Genomic DNA, 18,212 nt, shown 5'->3' with positions numbered 1-18,212 from the left:
AGTAATCATGGTTGTAGGTTCTTCCCTTTCATCACTTTTAAGTATATCATGCCACTCCCTTCTGGCTTGTAGAGTGTCAGCTGAGAAATCAGCTCTTAACCTTATGGGAGTTCCCTTGTATGTTATTTGTCATTTTTCCCTTGCTGCTTTTAATAATTTGTCTTTGTCTTTGATTTTTGCCAATTTGATTACTATGTGTCTCGGCGTGTTTCTCCTTGGGTTTATCCTGTATGGGACTCTCTGCGCTTCCTGGACTTGGGTGGCTATTTCCTTTCCCATATTAGGGAAGTTTTTGACTATAATTTCAAATACTTTCTCTGGTCCTTTCTCTCTCTCTTCTCCTTCTGGGACCCCTATAATGCGAATATTGTTGTGTTTAATGTTGTCCCAGAGGTCTCTTAGGGTGTCTTCATCTCTTTTCGTTCTTTTTTCTTTATTCTGTTCTGCAGCAGTGAATTCCACCATTCTGTCTTCCAGGTCACTTATCCGTTCTTCTGCCTCAGTTATTCTGCTATTGATTCCTTCTAGTGTAGTTTTCATTTCAGTTATTGTATTGTTCATCTCTGTTTGTTTGTTCTTTAATTCTTCTAGGTCTTTGTTAAACATTTCTTGCATCTTCTCGATCTTTGCCTCCATTCTTTTTCCGAGGTCCTGGATCATCTTTACTATCATTATTCTGAATTCTTTTTCTGGAAGGTTGCCTATCTCCACTTCATTTAGTTGTTTTTCTGGGGTTTTATCTTGTCCTTCATCTGGTACATAGCCCTCTGCCTTTTCATCTTGTCTACCTTTCCGTGAATGTGGTTTTTGTTCCACAGGCTGCAGGATTGTAGTTCTTCTCGATTCTGCTGTCTGCCCTCTCCCTAGATAATATTTTAAAAACCTTTAACTCTCATTGACAACTGTTCTGTGGTTCCATGTCCTGGAAACAAGGGCCCCTCCTGCTCAAGGCTTCGTCCCACTTCCTGTTTGGGCTGATGGAGTCACCAGCCCCACAGTGAGCTCTGTGGTCACAGCAGAGATGAGAAGGGGGAGACCAGCTGTTTGTGCTACTTATCTCCTTGCTGGGAAACAAAAGCCAAGTATCCAAACCACATTTTGTAAAAAAATTCATGCTTCTTATGTTTTTCCTGATTTCAACATTACTGCCAATCATTTTATAAACAGCTTTAACATTTGAATCTTTTAGTTTTATTTTTGATGAGTGGAAAGGTCTCTTTAAGTACTAATTTAGCATAAACATCGTGTGACTAGGCTTTCTGAGTCCTTGCTTGTCTAACAGTACATTTACAGCCCCTTATAGCAAAGCCAGCTCTTTTACACACACAATGAATTAGAACCTCTTTCTGTTTTTCTTCCATCACATCAAAGAAGAGCTTCTGCAATGTATTGTTACAGAGAAATCTGAAACCATCTAGTTTGTATCATTGGTAGGTAGCATTTTGGCTTTTGAGTTTGTATTTTAGGGTCACTTCTCACTTGTCTTTTAAGTCAAATCTAATTCAAGTATCTATTTTCTTCCCTTTTCTTCCCTTTCTCTATAGCCCTTAAATGATTTGAAATCATCATAGGACTGATTATTTTTTTCTTCACAGTGGTAGGTCTGTTGGGTTGTCCCTTGCCTCAGTGGCAAGCTGTGCTATTGCTTGAATTTCCTTGGATGTGCAACTAGCCAGTGACTTCATGTGCCTTGATCCTAAGACAGGTCTCTTCTCCTGGAAGGAGTGTCAGCAACCCCAGTATGAGGCTTTGAGGCTTTACCTGTTCGCACTGAGAATTTCTGCTGTTGTAAATCCTTGCCTCTAGCTTCCGTCATTGGCTGTCGTATTTTGAGACTTCCACCGTTGCAGTGCATTTACACATGTGGGAGAAACAGCCATGGAGATGCTCTACACAGTTCAAAACCCAGGAAATGTGCAAAGGAGGGTGAGCACTAAGCCTTCCGTTTAGTACAAATTCTGGATGTTTGCGGGAGGGAACACATACCATCAAAGGGAGGAGGTGGGATGTTTCATCTTCTTTTTGCTGAGCATGATTTCTCCTTCATGAGTTAAAGCCACAGATTTATTTCCTCGTGTCTAATTTCTGTAACTTGAAGAGAAACTATTCTTTGCATATTCTTGTAGTAGTTTGCCTGCCAATATTTCTGTTCAGCCCTTTTCCATTCTATTTTGAATTAAACATGCATTTCCATGGATAGTGAGAAAGCACTGGCATTTGCCACCCTGAGACAGAAGAATATTAATTTAGGTCATAGAATTGTCTATACCACTTGAGGGAAAATCATACCCAATCTCACATCTCTCTCTTGCAAACAGGTGTTTTTGGATACATTTAAGCAGAACAGTGTTTCCAAAAAGTAACTGAAAAACCTGAAGTCTAACCACAGTTTTGGATCTTATTTTAGTGGTAGAATGTCAGCGCCAGAGCAAATTAGAGAGCAGCCTTAATGGTAGAAAAGCTGGGGACGGTAGGAAGTGAAATATATCAGTTCCAAGTGAGGAGTCAGTAGGTCTTGTGGAGGGCGCCCTCCTAAGACATCTTGTCCACAGCTGCCGCAGAGCACTGGTGGTCCTGACCTCCTCCACCTCTTCCTGAAGGCTGTGGGGTGAGCAGCACACTTTACGCTTTTTACCCCCACCCTATCGTCTCTGGACGTCCTCTCTGGTCCCTGGTTTTACCTTCTCAAAAGAATGCTGTGTTCTGAATGTAAGATAAAATACTGAAGACACGGTGTTAGAAGACTCAGACTGAGACATAAGCAAAGGCAGGAAATCTCAACGGGAGGGTCAGTTTTTCTTTGCATGAAATAGTAGTTCTGGTATAATCATCACATTCTGCTACTGATTTTTTTTTAACCAGAAGGAAGTGGATGATGCATTTTTACTGCATTGCTGCCAAATATTTATCCTCTCTCAGCAAATCCTCTAACTCCACCGAAATGCCCAGCTTATAACTGAAAGAAGTGCATGAGGGAGCCGAGGTTCTTTACTTCAGTATTCAAGGAGGGATATGGCCATGCTGTGGAAGGGAGAACGCATCTGATTCCAGAGTCGATTTTAGTAAATGCTTTAAAAACCCAAGGCCAGACAACTGGGGACCAGCTGCAACTCCATTAGGAAACCCCCGAGAGGCCTCGTGGGTCTGAATTTATGCTGTTTCAGGCATCACTGCTATTTATCCAAAACATTTTGGATAAAAACCAAACTGAGGAGAGAGTGAGGAAGGATGCAGTATGATGTTTGGCATTTTACCATCTGCAAAAGCACATGTCCACATCTTCAGTCAGTCTTTAAATAAAGACACATTCCAAACCTCCTTTTTATTTTTTCTTTAGGTAATATTTCACAGAAGTTTTATTTAAAATCAGAGTCTCAGCTGAGATTAATTTTTGGCCAAAATTTAACTTTTTGAAACAAGGATGCACAAATTGTTTTTCACTATGGCTCCAATACACTCAAAAGTGATAATTCTAAATAAAAATGAACTTATAATAAGTGAGCAAATATCACCACAGGTTTCTGGGGATCCCACAGTGTGTTGCAAGAAAAGAAATAAGAGGAATAGGGGTTTTCCCCTTTTTGAAAATTTCTTTTTATTTCAGCTGTTGCCAGAAAAATCTTAATACTATTATATTCTTTAGGGCTGTTTTTCTTTCTTTTTTTAAATGGCACTGGCAAGACTGTAATTAGATTGAAAATGTGAACTGTATCTCATGGCTACCAGAACACACAGGAATTAAGATTGTTTTATGTGTGTATGCATTTAAAGGAGCCTTTCACATAGATTTCTTCCAGGGAATTGAGAGTTTCTTTTCGCCAATTTAGTATTGCCTGTCCTTTTGCTGTTATTGTTTCTCTTTAGCACTTTTTGTGTTCCTACCCATCATTTTAGTTCCTGCGTAACATTTGTAACAAATCACATCACCTTTATTTCATAAAATGAGGCTACTGGGATCAAGAGGAAATTTGAGCTGATGATCTGTAACATTAATTCTAATTTTCATATTCTGAGTCTACTGTGTATATTATATTTCTCAATTTTAAAAGGAAATGTAGTTATGTGTGCATGTGCCTTTTAGTATGGATTTTAAAAACTTTAATATATAACCACATTATGAATTAATAGATATCATGCTCCTAAAATATGAATAAAATGACAAATATATCAAAAAGAGCTGCTTCCCTGTTTCAACCAAAGGCCCTGGTAGTACGTTATACACAGTAGCCATTAGCAATCTTTTGTGGATAAATGGCTCAGCTAAAGTTCCTGACAAATGTCTCCTACAAGTGGAAGTGGAAAATGAAATGAAAAGCAGAACTGTCACCGATGAGCCTTCAGGAACCGTCTCCTTCAAGCAGATACATCTCCAAATGGCTTTTTGAGGTCATCATTCTGGGACTTGATTTCTTCCCCTGTAAAACGAGAGAGTTGAGTTGATGGTTTCTGAGGTTCCTTCTCACTCAGTATTTCTGAGATTCTGTTTAATATTCACCGATTCCAAAATTATTCAGCTACAGAGAATGAACAGCTACCTACCAATGTCTTCAAGGTTCTACTCATAGAACCAAGTACAAGAGAAATTTACTTTACCCTTGATGGAAGTTAGAGCAAGTGAAGTGGAAAATATCAGTCTGAATGCCATAGTCAGATTGAAATAAAGTGAAAAACGTAGATTTTACTCTAGTAGGTGTCTCAGCTTGGCTTGCGTTCTTTATTACATTTGTAGTCATGCTATTTGACATTAGTGATAGGAAGTCAGCTTAAAACGGTTTTAGTTCAGCTAAGTATCAGATTCTTGTTAGAGGAAACTCTCAAGAGCTCAGGTAGAAAAAGAATGAAGAAAGCAGAGGCTGTCATTTCTGGAAAGAAGAGCTGTATATTCAGAATGTGCACTTACATAAGTACACTGTAACTGAACAAAAAGAGTTAAGTGTAACTACCACCTAAATAGTTACTGTAACGCAGCAGAAGAGAGAACCCGAGTCTCACAAAACATCCAACAAATTCAAGATTTTGCAGGTTCCACACAGGGAAGTCCTGTGAACCAAGACAGGTAGTGATGACTCCAGCTAGGAGACTGTTACAGTGGTCCACAGTAGTAAGAAATGGTGGGGCACTGAACCAAGACCTTGACAGTGAAGGCAATAGGAGCCAGCATTTACTGACTGTTGATTATGTGCTCGGCTCTCTTCCAGGTACTATACTATATGTATTAGCTAATTTCTCACAAAACTCAGATGTAAAATAACTTAGTCTTTCTGACTCCAGAATCCTCACCCTTAGCCATTATCTGCCTCCACCTCTTCAAGTACCCAAGGTCTTCGGAAGGGGCAGATTTGATGAATGATCAGACGCTGAAGACAAAAAGCCTTAGGGGACACAAGTGCATCTTGTAGAGCCACAGTGAGAAAAGTATGAGGTCTCTCCTTTGAAAATCTGTGACTAGTAAAAAGAAATTTTATATATATATGTGTGTATATATGTGTATATGTATGTGTGTGTGTATACACATATGTACTGATATATGCAGATTTATACTTTACCAATCTCAGTGTGATTTTGCAACCAACTCATGGCTACTTCAACAATTCTTGTGAGGTATTTATTAATACTGAAATTGAATGCCTGATATATATAAGGTCAATCACCTAAGTTCAAACAGGTCTCAGGCCCCTCTTTTTCAGTCACAAGTCCACGTTCTTACTGTGGCAGTCTAGATTAAAGAGAATTGAGGAAGAAGAGGAGTGAGCTAGCACCAGACCTGTTGACTTACTTATTTTGCAAATAGCATAGCATCAGATTTTCCTGAATTTTTTTTTTTTTTTTTTTTTTTTGCTAAGATCATGGTTTCCAGCCATGTGAATACTAGTATGACTTATGTTATGATACTTATGGCTCAATTGATATTCATGAGCCTTGAATTTTGTTTGCTAATCATTGGAGTTCAAGGATGGACTTTTAAAAAGCATCTTGGAGTGCCCTGGAAATATGGAGAGTATAACTTGTTATATGACTATTGTGAAAATAGATTTACCTTCCTGCTTTTGAAAGTGTCGACATCCCCAGTGTTCTTCTTGCAAATATGGAATTTAGGATTGGAAGTTTGATTGATTCTCTTTGTTTGCCTCTACAAAGAATAACATGGAACAGAATCAATCAATCCATTAGACTTTTATAACTGGCAAAGTGTCCTGTCATGTAGTTAAGTGGGGAAAAAAAATCTGAGAGGAAAAAAAAACTCACCAACAACAAAGAAATGGAGAAGTGCATTAAAATTGTTTTATGTATGAGGAAGAACAATTTGAGTCAGTCATCGTAGATAAGTATGCTTTTAGCACTTAAAACATATTCAGAAGCCTTGATATAGCTCAATAATTTAAGCAGACTTTATTTTTGATTTACATATTTCTCTTCTAATAATGCAGCAAGAGGACATCTCTTTGGGTCTATACTAATTAGTTAGAAATAAAAGTTGAGGCCTAGTTCCTTCAGGTCTTTCGATTTTTCTCCTTAATAAAAATGGTGCCTCAAGTCTCTTGGGACCTCAGCTAAGTTCACTACATATGAGAAATAAAGAGCATATATGAAGATTTGAAAGGTGCACGGGGACAAAGTAATGTGGACCACTAATGGCATCTCTGGGTAGGTTCCCTTGGCACATGGACTTAGGCAAGACACAGCCAGACAGGTAGTGGTGGAGGCAGGAGAGGGTGGGTTCCAATAATTAATCTTTACATTTAAGGATGATTCTGGTCAGTTTAGAGTGACAGAAATAGTCAACAGTCTTATACAATTTTCAATAAGCAAATGAAGGCAGCTTTGAAAGGAAGCATCAGTGGATAGTTGGAGTAGAAGAGTAGCCAGGGAGAGCCTGATTAGGGCAACGTTGTAAAACCCATAAGAAGCATCAGTGGGAGCTGATGATGTGACGTGGAGAAGAGCATGTTTTGTGCTTTACCATCTCATTAGTTTTTCATCAGACTTTGCCTTGATTGGCAGTTCGCTCCTGGCGGGAATCGTGTGTGTGAGGAGGGAAGGGGGATTTTTTTGTTCACCCTTGTTAGTGTCTGCCTAAATCCCACCATAGAGTTTACATAATGGGCTCTATTATGCATATTTATATTTTTCCTGATTTGCTGAAGGAGGGAATGTGAATCATAACAGGGAAGTCGGGTTACGTGCCGACTGTGTACCTGGTTCTCAGCAGTGTTAAACCCTTTCTTTACATTGGGTGTTTACCAGATTAGGGATGTAGAGTTAAGATCCTGTTTTATTACCCATATGCAGAGCCCTAATATGGCAAAGAGATACTCTGGTTTTATATTCAACATCAAGAGAACAATTAATCATTTTGTATCCATTAAAAAATGTTCTCCCCCTTTATTTTTGGTACATTGACTCTATTGGATAAATTAAAATCCGAAAATGCATGACTAATATTTTTATCTTATTTTTTATTTATCCAAATCATTTATATTTCCCAAGGGTTATATTGATGGGAATCAGAATTTTACTACGTTAAAATATATACTTTTAAATACTTTCTTTGAAAAAAAACACTATCTTTAACACAGCTATAAGCATAATACTTTCCATATAGTAGGTGATCAACAAAATCATGGTGAATGAATACGCACTAGATAAATCCTCGATTTTTAACAATATGTGATTGGAAAAAGTGAGGAGGAGACTGTGCCAGGAATATTTTTTAGTAAGCCATCTGCAAACCTATGTTCATGGTAGCCACTTAAATATCCTTGCAGCATTAAATTTGTCATCTTTTAAAGAGATGGTGGAGCTCAGGATTCCAGTACTTCTGACAAGACATTATTCCTTAGAGTCTCACATCCACCCATGTGTCACAATACCTTACCTAATAAGACAGTTTATAGTGGATGGAGATGACAGCTAGGAATAGGAAAACTCACAGTAGAGTGAATTTTATACTTAATCTCTTCTGATTTCTCTCTCTTTGTTTTGTCTTACAGAAGCGCAGAGATCCATAGCTTCTTGTACATGTGGGTAAGCAGAAGTTTTATTTTCTACTCTCTCTTGGTTGCCAGGCAGCAGTACTTACCAATGCCACAGGCTCTCTCCTGATACCCAGTGTTTACCCATGAACCGTTAATCAATGGACACTGGAAATCAGAGAGACTAACATTATTGCATCATCCAGAATAGGATTTTATGGAGTTCATAGTTGTCCAATTAAATGAGAGCCAAATTCTCAAATATTTTATAAAGTTGAATGTTCAGTTGTAGGGTCAGATGCTAGCTGTGTGCAGAGCAGGATTACGGCCTGTGTGGTTGTAAATGCTTCTTATTTTTGTATATTATTAGTGTCCACTATGTTGATATAGGGAACTTGATTCCTCCAGGTGTATAAATGGGTGCTTTTAGACCTCTCAAGTGCATATGTTTCGTAGGACAGTCACGTGAGACCAGAATTCAGAGACGTGTTCAAGACTAAAGACATAAATATGGGAGTCTGGGTTACATAGTACTAATTGTGTTACCCTTGTAAGTGAGTAAAAGGAGAAGAGAAAAAGAAGTCTTGGGAATGAAATTTGGGTACTCCAACATGTAAGGGTTGGTGAAGAGTCTCAATAATAGACTGAGAAGGAGTGGATAATGGGGAAGAAAGAAAACCAGGTACTGTATTGAACAGAGGGTTGTGTCCTCTGGGTCAAAGAGAAAGCGTTTCAAAAAGGAGGGGGTACTCGACTGTGTGAAGGATGCTGAGAGGGTTCCCAAGAAGGGGCCTGAGGACTGTTTATTCGCTTTGGCAAAGTGGAGACTGTCTAGGACCTGGAGCAGGTGAAGGATGAAAGCCTAATAAGTGTACATTCAAGAGAGGAGAAGGGGTGGGGATGAGTGGAGATTGAGACTGTGGGTATCGACCGTGAGAGCAGAGAAGTGGAATGGTGGGTGAAGAAAGAGGTAGAGTTTGAAAGACAGCTTTCACAATTAAAATACATACTTAAGGTAGACAATATTGCTGCATGTTGGTTTGCTGATGGCGGGGACCTGCTGAAGAGAGTCGAATGGTGATGTGAGAGATAAGATGAGAAAACTGCCAAAAAAAGGAAAGGTGAGAAAATTGCCAGCTTGACTTACTCGAATATTCGAGGGGGAATCTGACCCGGTACATAAATGGAGGTACTGCTTACAGGCCAATATCCTCCCTGACATTAGGGGATTGTGATGCTTTACATAAGTGAATCTCCCCAAGAAATCAAATCCACCTCTTGTTTACAGTGATTATTTATAGGATTTGGTAGACAGATCCTCTAAAAGTGATATGTACACTACTATTGAATTTATTTTTGCTCTCAAATGATTCACAGTCCTTAATGTGAACTTAATACACCACCCGTCATGCCAAGAGTTGACTGATGGGGTATTTTTCCCTTCAGGTTCTCTTAGCCATTATTTTATCCTCATAGATACAAGAGGCCTTCTCACTGTAGGAAATATATCAGGTAGTCAGGAATAGAAGCTACACGGTGATTTGAACAGGGAAGTTTTAATAGAAAGAATTATTAACTGTTTACAGGAGATTAAATAGTAAGAAGATTTGGACAGAACACTAAAGAATGCCCTAGGACTGAGAGAGAACACCCTGGGATAGAACGAGCTCAGAGGGGTCCCTCTCCAACACTGGGATTCAGACCCGTGTGGGGAAGGTGTATTTGCAGCCCCTAGATAGCAGAAGGTCACAGGCTTGCCTTCAGCTGGTGTACACACATTGGTCTGAGCCGGCAGATTGTCAGCCTTCCGCTGGGGCCCAGGTGGGCTGAAGCTGGTTGAGCTGCCAGCGGGCTAAGCAGGCAGGGAACCCAAATACCAGGAGACCCGCAGGCCACATCTGGAGGGAAGGAAACTATGGGACAGGTCCAACAGGTGGGAGACCCCCTGCCAGGATACCCAGGATGCAGGCAGGCTGAGGTTTGCAGGCAGGCATCCGAAGACAGGAAAACTTACATCATCACAGGAAATCAAGAACTTGAGCCAGGAGTGGGAAGTTTGGAAGATGCATGTCCCTGGGTGTGCCTTTGACAGCAGAATAACCCAGCAGGCATGGGGGTGCCGACCCCCCCGAGGGGCTCCTCCAGGGCTGACTGCTGGCAAAAGAGGGGTGTTTATTCTCTCCAGCTCCACTGTCACGAGTGGGAACCCGTAGGGGGCACTTGGAGCTGAGAGGCCATCAGGTGACAACGGGCACTGGCACCCTTTCTGTTTATTTATTCATTTTAATTTTACTTACTGTTGTTGAACCTTTCTTAATATCCTCGGTGTAGATTATAGATTATCAGACTGATCTTGAACTTTTTCTGGATAAAGAAGTAATTTTAGAAAAATGGAGTGTGGCAAAAGGATAATATTTTACAGACAGAAACAGATGCTTGAAATCACACCCTACCGTATTATGCGACCTTGAATTATTTATGAAGGGTGGTTTTAATAACTAGAGCATCTGGGGATATTTCTCTCAGAAGGGAATTTTTTCCATACTAATTTTATTGCATACAAATTCACCAAATTTAACCAGCTTCCATGTGTAAAGAAATAATATAAAACACCTCTTCAGGAAGAGAATATATGACGTACGTGTTCTGTGTTCCACCACAGATAAATCATTCTCATAATAAAGAGACCACACAAACTATTACATAATCTGACATAGTCCATGTCAGACTATCTTCTGTTACAAATCTACAGTAGTCAAGCATCTGCTTAGTACATTTAGCTGTAATTTTTAGGTAATGTTCCTGAGACACTATCATTATTATGGAACATATCCGTTTCTTTACTAAGCTTCTTAGATGATACTTTTTAAATAAAACTTGGACACAGAAGTGGAGGTTACTCTAATCTGCTAGTAGTACATCCTAGTACATTGGGAAAGAGTTAGTAGTGGACCAAACCAAAACCTTGTGTGCCCCTTCACTCGAGTAAGTTACAGGAAAGAAGGAAAAGTAACCTCGTCAAATCACTTTGCAATCATACTAATGACACACCGAATAGCAAACACATAAGCAAACAGCAATTACTAGCAGGAAAGTCTTTAAGTACAGAACGCTTTTAGCGTGATTTACTTCGCCTTTCTAGGGTTGATTATGGGAAGGAAACCTGAAATTCATGGATCTATGGGGCATGATTCCATGGAAAATAACGTGGAGCAGCCAAGGTATAAAAGGGGGTATATAAAAGATTTCCAGATTGAAATAGCTTTCCTTTGCTCAATACAGACCACATTCATCACTTAGAGATCTCGTATGTTGAATCTGACCAAGAGTATATCTCGTATGGAATATGGGATATGCCATAAATGCTTTGTTGATTTAAGAGAGGTACTGTTGATTGGTTGGTATTATTTAACTAAATGCTATGAAGGTAATTCTGAAGTGATTGTAAAAATTGCACTAGCTTTAGAAACCAGCCCAATCCCAAAGCGAGGGCTATGTGTAGTTACAAATGGTGTGAATGAGTAGCACTCGAGTGACATCATGAAGTAATTTCTTTCATAGCAGACAAAAAGTAACCCTAGATTCATCTGGTAAGAATGGACGTGTTTTCAGTATAGCTCATTATTTCATTGGTCTTGCTTTCCTTCCCTTTCAGTATTTTTTTTTGAAAAATCTGAATGTTTATGGAGCTTTCAGATAAATGGGGCATCTGTACCTCAAGATTTTTGTCTTTTATGAAATTACTTACTGGGATGAGGTAAAGACGGACACACCAAAATGTCCGCCTCAGTTCCCATGCCTCAGTGTAAAAACCAATAGTCACTTTGGCCAAACGAGGTCATCATTCTGTGTGACAACTTGTGGGACTAAAACTATGGAGGCCTAGAAGTGTCATTGACTTTGGTTTATATGTAACAAGATGGCTCTTTCAAAGGTCAGGAATCACTTTGTTCTAGTATGCCTTTCCAAATTCTATTTAATTATACCTATTTACTTTCCCCTCTAACTTCTAGGGCAAATCCTATTGTAAAAAAATTACAATACTGTTAGACAACACTGACCTCTAGAAAGAAGAACGTCATTGATCCTCTTCATCAAACCCCCAGACATTTCACTATTAAGGAGTTAAACTAAACATCTGCAGTAGAGTTTCTGAACCAAAATATCAGCTACTTTCTATCATATCTTGACTAAAGACCTCTGTTTGAGTTTCTTTGTTTTAAATTAAGATCTTAGTTTTAATAAAGGTATCAGAACTTTAAAATTCTTTTATTCATTATTTGTATTCATTTGTTTAATTTTTAAAATAGAATTTAAAATTTTTAAATAAATAGATTACATAAAGATCACAATTAAGTTAAGGTTGTATTTATTGGAAAGGTCTCGAGATTGGACTCTGTGTAAGCTGATCTAGAATAACTTAAAAGGACAAATAACATTAAAGTGGGACATAAATAAGACCACATATTTCCTTCCCACATACATTATATTTAGGTGAATTTACAGTCAATAACAGCATCTTTTCAAATAATTATTTTCTATAAACCCCAAAATATACATTATTTAACTCGTGGTATTCTGAAAGTCTTATTTCAGCCCTTTCCTTATAATGTTGAAACAGGACATGAACTTCTGATACATTGCATTTGTTTTCTCATTTCCATGTTTGCTTTGTTCATTGTTGCCTGCAGCTGACCTCCAAGAGTTTTAACAAGTTTTTGTTAAAACTGACTGAATAAAATCTATGGTGCATTTGTGTCTGTGATGATCCCAGCACTGCGTTCTCAGTTCAAGTCTCCCATACGCTACATACTGATGAGCTTAGTAGTTCTTTGGGGAACTTCTAGTTGTTGTTACCTGAAGAAACTTTCTGGTAGATCTCACTGAGTCCAGTTTTTTGGCTGTTAGAGACACAGAAGCAAAAATATATTTTTTGTCTAATAGCTTAGTATTATCTAAGACAAAAGTCAGAGATATTTTGCAGGAAAGGTGTGAAATCTAGATATTTGTATAATTTAAAACTCAAAATGATAGTTACCATACCCACTCACGTTTATTTTTTTCAAGCAACACAATTTACTCAGCTTCTATTATGTATTAAAATATGTTGATGTAATGACGAAGAAAGATCATTTTTGCCATCATGAAAGTAAGGTGTCATAAGAAGAGGTAGCCATTAATTGGATAATTGCAATGTGAAAAAATGCTAAACTACAACTGTGCTAATTGATATGAAGAGACAATATATTAGGTGATAAGTGTATAATATAGGTAGATTCGACCTAATTGAGGAGTTAAATAAAAGTTCTTAAAGATATTATGATTAAGTTAAGATTTGTACCAGGGAGAGGGAATGACAAATTCAAATGCTCTAAAGCAGAAGCCCGTGGAACCTGTTTTATGGGTTGAGCAGATATCATGAGAGAGAAGATGATGGAAGGAAAGGATGGACAGAATGATACAGACCAGAACATGAAGGGCGTTATGGGCTGTGGCATAAATTGATTTAGGGATACAAATTAGGAGATGATTGGGTAACACAAGAAAGAAATTCTGGTGTTTTCTGCTAACACGTTTGTGGCAGAGATGGGTTGAATGTGTACATTTTGAGAGGCTTTACTAGGTAAAATGTGAGACACCTTGAGATATCTAAGTGGGGATATGAAGAAGGCAGATAAGTATATGGATCTGGAGCCCAGAGAAGAAGTTGTACTTCTAGATGAGGGCTAGGACCTTATATGATTTGATTTTCTGACACCTAGAACACTGCCTGGCACGTAAGAAGCACTCGGTATATAATTCATGAATTAAGAGATGATTATTTTGTGAGTATTTTGCATCTAGGTGATAATTCTAGCCATGGGTACCTATGAGTTTGCCAGGAGAAAGACTGTAGCCTGCGGTGAGAGTGTGGGCTTGGACTGAGCCTTCAAGGACTCATTATAGAATAACTGAGAGACGAGGGTAAACTTCAAATAGACAGAAAAGGAGTGGCTGGAGAGGGAGGTGGGTAATCGTGGTGATCACTGCTAAAACGTCACACAGAATGCAAACTGGATGTTGTCCACCTTCCTAGATGGAGGAAATCCATAATCATAAAAGACGGCAAACGTAGAAAGCAGACCGGATGGGCTGAGAATTGAGTGGGAAGGTGGAAATGGAGAAAATTAACTGGAGAAGAAGCAAGGCTATGAAAGGGAGAAGGTAGAAGGATGGTTAGTGGAGAGACAAGTGAGCTCAAGAGAGAGTTGGGTTAAAAAAAACTGCAGACACTTGAGCAGCTTCAAAAGCTCGTCAGAATAGAACTGATACGAAGTTGAAAATGCACGGAAAGATGGATACCTGATAGTGTCATGTTCCCAGACGAAGTAGGATAGAAACCTACTTAGAAGTACGTTCTTTCATGAAAACTGTGAGAGTTTAGCAAGCTGAAGACAAGATTTATGAATCTGCATTAGCAATTTTGTTTTGTTTTGTTTTAATTTTTATTTTATATTGGAGTATAGTTGATTTACAATGTTAGGTTAGTTTCAAGTGTACAGCAGAGTGATTCAGTTCTGCATATGTGTATTCCTTTTCAGATTCTTTTCCCTTTTAGGTTATTACAGAATATTGAGTAGAGTTCCCTGTGCTATACAATAGGTCTTTGTTGATTACCTATTTTATTTATAATACTGTGTGTATTTAATGCCAAACTCCTAATTTATCCCTTCCCATCTTTCCCTTTTGGTAACCATAAGTTTGTTTTCTAAGTCTGTGAGTCTGTTTCTGTTTTGTAAATAAGTTCATTTGTGTCCTTTTTTTAGATTCCACATATAAGTGATATCATATGTTATTTGACTTAGTCTGACTTACTTCACTTAGTATGATAATCTCCAGGTCTATCCATGTTGCTACAAATGGCATTATTTCATTCTTTTTTTCCACTGTATATATGTACCACGTCTTCTTTATCCATTCATCTGTCTATGGACATTTAGGATGCTTCCATGTCTTGGCTACTGTAAGTAGTGCTGCAGTGAACATTGGAGTGCATGTATCTTTTTTTTTTTAATTTAATTTAATTTATTTTTTATACAACAGGTTCTTATTAGTCATCCATTTTATACATGTTAGTATATACATGTCAATCCCAATCTCCCAATTCATCCCACCACCAACCCCCCCACCCCCGCCACTTACCCCCTTGGTGTCCATACGTTTGTTCTCTACATCTGTGTCTCTCTTTCTGCCCTGCAGACTGGTTCATCTGTGCCATTTTTCTAGGTTCCACATATATGCGTTAATACATGATATTTGTTTTTTTCTCTTTTTGACTTACTTCACTCTGTATGGAGTGCATGTATCTCTTTAAATTATGGTTTTCTCCAGATATATGCCCAGGAGTGGGATCATATGGTAGCTCAACTTTTAGTTTTTTAAGGAACCTCCATATTCTTTTCCATAGTGGCTGCACCAGTTTACATTCCCACCAACAGTATAGGAGCGTTCCCTTTTCTCCACACCCTCTCCAGCATTTATTGTTTGTAGACTTTTTGATAATGGCCATTCTGACCGATGTGAGGTGATACCTTATTGTAGTTTTGATTTGCATTTCTCTAATAATTAGCAAAGTTGAGCATCATTTGTAATTTTACTTTTTTAAACTACATTAAGTGTATGTGGAATTGAGAGAGAGAAGGTGTGTACAGATCATTGGCACCTACACTGATGCATTGAGACCATTGTCAAAATCCACGCTGCAGTAGGATTCCAGCACTTGCTATTTTTCCTCTGTTTTCTTCCATACCTGCTTTGTTGCTTAAAAATGCCTTGAGAAGTATTATCTCTTCCTAAACAATACCAGCATTAAGACTTTAAAATTTCTCCATTTTCAACTCTGAAAATCTGCTTAAGTTTGCCAAATTTTGAAGCACTGTATAAATAGTCATAGGCTTACTCAGTTCTCAGATTCTCCCCGGAGGCTTCTCAGAACTTTTCTGTAATTACTTTTGGCTATTAAGGGGCCTATAAAAACCAATAAAATTGTTCCTTATTTCAGATATTGTCTGGATGTACTGGCATTCTTTGTGGTGTTGGAAATATTCTCCTCACTCTTTGCAGAGAAAAATAGCTTGGCTACCATGATAATTAGACGTAATGGTTTTTAGCGAGTTTGTAGAGTGCCATAATTTAGCAGGTGTTTGCATATAGCTAACTGGAAAAAACAGGATGTGGAATTACCCTGAGGCACAACTTCACCCATCCTGCATCGCATCAACTTGGTGTCAGGAGTTAGATTAAGGGATGCATTATATTGTACTTCCAGTGAGACGGATATACAGATGTTTAAGTATGAAAAAAAGAAGTCAGTGATTACAGTGAGTGTTGGTTGCAAGCTGAAAATTCTTTTTAGTTGTCAGGGTGAGAAGATACATGCTTAAACTTTTCCTCCTTTTGGGATGCAATATAATTTTATAAAAGAGTTTTGACTCTGATACCTCTCTGGAAAATGTTGATTAAGTAAGAACTAACAGAATAAAAATCAATTCCTAAGGCCAAAACAAGAGATAACCCCTTTTTTATTGGAAGAGTGTCTTTGAAACAAAAATTAAACTTATTGATTTAATTCATATGTCTTTTGATTGACTCAAACTTTTTTGAAATAATTTTAGGCTTAGAGAAAATGATCAAAAATAATATAGAGTTCACATATACTCTTCATCCAGCTTTTATTAATGTTAAACATCTTACTCAACCATAGAATAATGATCAAAGAGTCAGTAAATTATTATTGGTACGGTTTATTCAGATTATCCCAGATTTCCCCTAATGTTCTAGGATCCAGTTCAGGATCCCATGTTATATTAGTCAGCATTTCTTCTTAGTTTTCTCCAATCCATGGCAGTCCTTTCATTTTTTCATTTTCTTTTTTTTTGTTTTTGGTTTTTTGGACGTTTTTGGGGAGGAGTAGTGTTCTTTCATAGCCTTGACATTTTGAAGAGTACTGGCCAGTTATTCTATAGAAAGTGCCTTAATTTGGATTTGTCTGCTGTTTACTAATGATTTCATTGAGGTTATACACTTTTGACAAGAATATGACAATGTTGATGTGCCTTTCTTTATACATCAGCTCAGGGCACACAATATGAACATGTTTTATTACTGCTAATAAAATTATTCCCTTGTTTAAAGTGATGTTTTCTACTGTAAAGTTATTATTTTTCTGAGATTTTGTAAATATATTGTTTATCTTCTAAGTTTCACCCAAAAGTTTTGGCATCCTTTAGTGGCTCTTGCTTGCAACAGTTATTACAGTGCCAATGGCATTTTCTGTTTTCCTGATTCTTGAAAAATTTGCTCTTGGAAATTATTATTTATTCATTTCAGTATGGTTGTGTAACTGTTTTATTCTGAGTGTGACAATCCAATATTTTTGTTGTTTAATCTGTTGCTCATATTGTTCCAGTTTTGGCCGTTGGAGCTCTTTCTTATTGTTCCCTTGATTCTTATTCAACATGCTTCCTTTGTTTCCTTTTTGGTGCATATTTGGGGTTAATTTTTGTAAAAGGTATCAGGTCTCTGTGTAGGCTCTATTTTTTTGTAATAAAGATATCCATTTTTTCCAGAACCGTTTGTTGAAAAGACTTTCTTTATTGAATTGCTTTTGTGCTTTCTTTCAAAGATCAGTTTTCTATATTTTTGGAATGACTTTTGTGTTCCCTTGATTTATGTGTGTATTCTTTCACCAATACCACAGTCTTGGTTAACGTAGCTTTACAGTAAGTCTTGAAATGTAGGTGTGTCAGTCCTCCAGCTTTGTTTTTCTTCTTTAGTATTGTGTCTGTAATTCCAGAGTTCTGCTCTCCATATAAACTTTAGTGTCAGTTTGTCAATATTTACAAAATAGCTTTCTGGGATTTTGATTGAGGTTATATTGACTCTATAAATTAATTTAGAAAAAAAATGACTCTTCCAGTCTATGGGCATGGAACGTCTCTCCATTTATTTAGATCTTCTTTGATTTCTGTTTGTTTGGTATCACTTACTTTTAGAAATTACATTCCTTAATAAATCAAACTTTAATTTTAAGTGGCATTTCACACAGTTTCCTAAAGTACATGAAGCAACATTGAAATAAACACACCAATCTTGTGACTGTTGGATGCCTTAAAGTCTTCAAATATCATCTAAATTTTCTAACTGTATTAGCCTACTTACTGTAGAAAGCAGAGCCCAAAGCAGAGATTTAAGTGCTAA

The sequence above is a fragment of the Balaenoptera physalus genome (assembly GCF_965194825.1).
Source record: "Balaenoptera physalus genome assembly, chromosome: 21".
In the NCBI taxonomy this organism is placed as follows: domain Eukaryota; kingdom Metazoa; phylum Chordata; class Mammalia; order Artiodactyla; family Balaenopteridae; genus Balaenoptera; species Balaenoptera physalus.
This window is presented reverse-complemented; position numbering follows the sequence as displayed.